This window comes from Tenrec ecaudatus, chromosome 11 (assembly GCF_050624435.1).
Source record: "Tenrec ecaudatus isolate mTenEca1 chromosome 11, mTenEca1.hap1, whole genome shotgun sequence".
NCBI lineage: Eukaryota > Metazoa > Chordata > Mammalia > Afrosoricida > Tenrecidae > Tenrec > Tenrec ecaudatus.
In genome coordinates, this window is record NC_134540.1 from 67,231,264 (window position 1) to 67,234,956 (window position 3,693).

Here is a 3,693-nt window from a genome sequence, read left to right on the forward strand (position 1 = left end):
GCCCACCGCAAGGCCCACATCCAGAGTAAATAAAAATGACTGCTGGGTAATTGTTCAATCTTATTTTCAAAGGATTGTTTTGCAGTTCCAGTCAAGGCAGAGCAGCTCAATGAAGACTCTTTCCATACAGGAATTATCGAACCTCAAAGAGGGCACCGGGGTCTGGGATTCCTATTTAAAAAAAAAAAACAGCTGGCACAATAAACTATAGCAAAATTCATACAGCAAGTTATCAAAACGAAGAACACAAGTTAAGAGATCCCCTTAAAGGATGGACTGCACTGATTGCCTTCCCCTTTCCATGTCTCTCTCTTTCTCTGACAACTGGGACCCAGGTGGGGCTCAACTGCTTAAACATTCAACGAGTGGCCAAACACCTGGCCGGTCCAACACACACTCTCCAGGAAGAAAGCGTGGGTAATCTGCTTCCTACAGGTCCCCAGCCCTGAACACCTTGAAGAGCAGTTTTAGTCTGCGCCCCGAGATCACCATGAGTCAGAAGTGCCTGAGCGGAACTCGTTCTGTGGTTGGTGTCATCCGAGGTGGGGGTCAAATAGAGTAAGTTCACTGGCCATTCACTAGGGAAGTCAGCAAAAAAGGAGGTGAAGGAATTAGGACTGGGAAATGGGGCGTTAGCTGGCAGCAATCAGGCAAGACACGGGTTCCTGCCACCTGTGCGGGGTCCAAGTAGCTTCCCTAGGTGTGGGAGAAAGAGACTAATTAACTCCAGGACCCCAGAGATGCAGCAAGGGGGCTTGAGTCTGAGGTCCCAGAACATAGAAGGACCACTCTGAGGTTCTGGGCCCTCTGGGTCTTTTGACAGCTGGGAAAGACCTTCTAAGGAAGTCCAGGAGCTTTCTAAGCCCCACCTCCTAGAGGAGAGGGTGCTGATGGTCGCTCTCAATGTTTGGCCACGTGGGGCTCAAGTGGGCAGCTTAGAGTTCATTCACTCAAAGCAGAGCACCTGAGTAAGCACGCTACCCCTAATCAAACGACGAGAAGTTCAAACCCACATCTCAGAAGAAGGGCCTGCCCGCGACTTGTAACCGATCACAGCCATGGGAAAGGTGAGAAAGCAGTTCCACTGGGCACGCGTGGGCGCACCGTGAGTCAGAATCACCTCCACACGGACTCGTTGGGGTTCAGTGCCAGGCTGCATGTTAGGGAGAAAAGAGTAACCAAGTCAGCCGTGACCCCTGCTCACACGGCCCTCTCAGTCCAGAGCGAGCCAAGAGGAGAAGTCTGAGAGGTCATGTTAGGCAAAGAGAGTGGTGAAGGGAGAGGCCCAGGAGCAAGGGACAGGCCTAGCAAGGTGGGCCACACACACGGTCACGGGCCATTCAGGCAGGGAGCTATGTCTCAAGATTTTCATTTTATAAAAATATCTTTCATAGAGGTGTGATCCGGGCAGAAAAGTGCTGGGGAGGGAAGGGGGCACTGGGCTGAGGCAGTGGGGAGCTCAGGGCCTGGGGAGAAGCAGGCACCCTCTCTAGGCTTTAAGGAGACAGACTGGCAGCAGTTGGTACAGGTGTCTCATTACACCTGCACTGGAACAAAGTTGTCAGCCCCAAGACAAAAGAGCAGGTAGGCAAAAACAAGATGGCGATGGGGTTGACCATCCCCTGAGGGGCGTGGCATTTGGAGTAAATATTGTAACACTACTGGTCCCACTATGAGAAATGATGCCCCTCAGTGACTAAGGGCGATACAGGGGACAGCACCAGAGACACAGTGTGGGAATTGCACCTGACCTGATCCCACCACACCGAGGCAAAGCACTGGGGGAGTGCAGCGGAACAGCAAGGGAATGGATCAGCAAGGTCCCCAGGGAATGCTGAAAGTGGACTTTGGGGCCAGGGCGTGGTGCCCCAACAGACTGGACTGGAAAACGCTCCTAAGGGCCAGCAAACGATCCCTGAACTAACTACAAGCTTTTCTCTTGTGAACTGTTTTGTTCTTTGTCAGTGGTTTGTTTTTGTTGTTTTGTTGTCTGATTGTATACTGTTGCTTTGTTTTCCTCTATCTTGTTTTCCTGCATGTTAGTGTCTCCACAGGTTTGTCTGAATAGGACAGGCTGGATGAACTATCTGGAGGAAAAACAACGGGACCGACAGTTCCGGGGGGACTTGGGGTGGTGGGGGAGGGGGGTAAGGAAGTGGTGTTAACAAACACAGGGACAAGGGAACAACATGGGATCCAAAATGGTAGTGAGGGGGGAGTGGCAGGCCTGGTGGGGAATGATCAAGGGTAAGGTTGTATAGAGAAGAGGTATTGTTGTAGCCCAGGTGGGGACGGAGCATGGTAGTGGGGCAGGAGGAAAGTCAAGGGAGATGGAGGAAGGAGCTGGTAGTCAAGGGGCATTTATGGAGCCCTAGACAAAGACATGTACATGCAAATATATATAGGAGGATGGGGAAATCGTTCTATGTGTCTATATTTATAAGCTTAGTATTAAGGGGGACGGAAGGACCTTGGGCCTCTACTCAAGCACTCACTCAATGCATGAATACTTTCTTTTATTAAATTGGCACTCTATGATGCTCACTCTCCTGACACAACTACTGAAGCCAAAGTGGGTGAACAAGTAAATGTGGTGAAGAAAGCTGAAGGTGCCCGGCTATCAAGGGAGATAGTGACTGGGGTCTTAAAGGCTTGAAGATAAACAAGCGGTCATCTAGCTCAGAAGCAACAAAGCCCACATGGAAGAACACATCAGCCTGTGTGATCGCGTGGTCCCGAAGGGATCAGTTATCAGGCATCAAAGAACAAAAAATCATATCATTGGCTGCACACCTCCATGATACGATCGCCAAAGACAAACGGGTGCATAAGCAAATGTGGCGAAGAAAGCTGATGATGCCCAGCTATCGAAAGAGATAGTGTCTGGGGTCTTAAAGACCTGAAGGTGAACAAGTGGCCATCTAGCTCAGAAGTAATAAAGCCCACATGGAAGAAGCACACCAGCCGGTGCGATCACGAGGTGCCAAAAGGACCTGGTATAAGGCATCATGCAAAAAAAAAGAGAATATGTATATATATACATATATATACACGTGTGTGTATATATATATGTATGTGTGTATGTGTGTGTGTGTATATGTATATATATATACCATATTGAATGAAGGGGGAAGTGCAGAGTGGAGACCCGAGGCCCAAGTGTCGGCCACTGGAGATCCCCTCATAGAGGGGTTTAGGAGAGGAGACGGGTCAGTCAGGGTGGTATGTAGTGCCAATGAAGAACACAGCTTTCCCCCAGATCCTGGATGCTTCCTCCCCCCAACTACCATGATCCGAATTCTGCTTTGCAGGGCTGGATAGGGCAGAGGTTGTACACTGGTGCATATGGAAGCTGGAGGCACAGGGAATCCAGGGTGGACAATACCTTCAGGACCAGGGGTGTGAGGGGCGATGCTAGGAGAGTGGAGGGTGAGTGGGTTGAAAAGGGGGAACTGATTGCAGGGATCTGCATGTGACCTCCTCCCTGGGAGATGGACGGCAGAGAAGGAGGGGAAGGGAGACTCCCGATAGGGCAGGATATGACAAAATAACAATCTGTGGATTATCGGGGGCTCATGGGGGAGGGGGACGGGGAAAAAAAGAGGACCTGATGCAGAGGGCTTGGGTGGAGAGCAAATGCTTTGAGAGTGATTAGGGCAAAGAATGTACAGATGTGCTTTATACAATTGATGT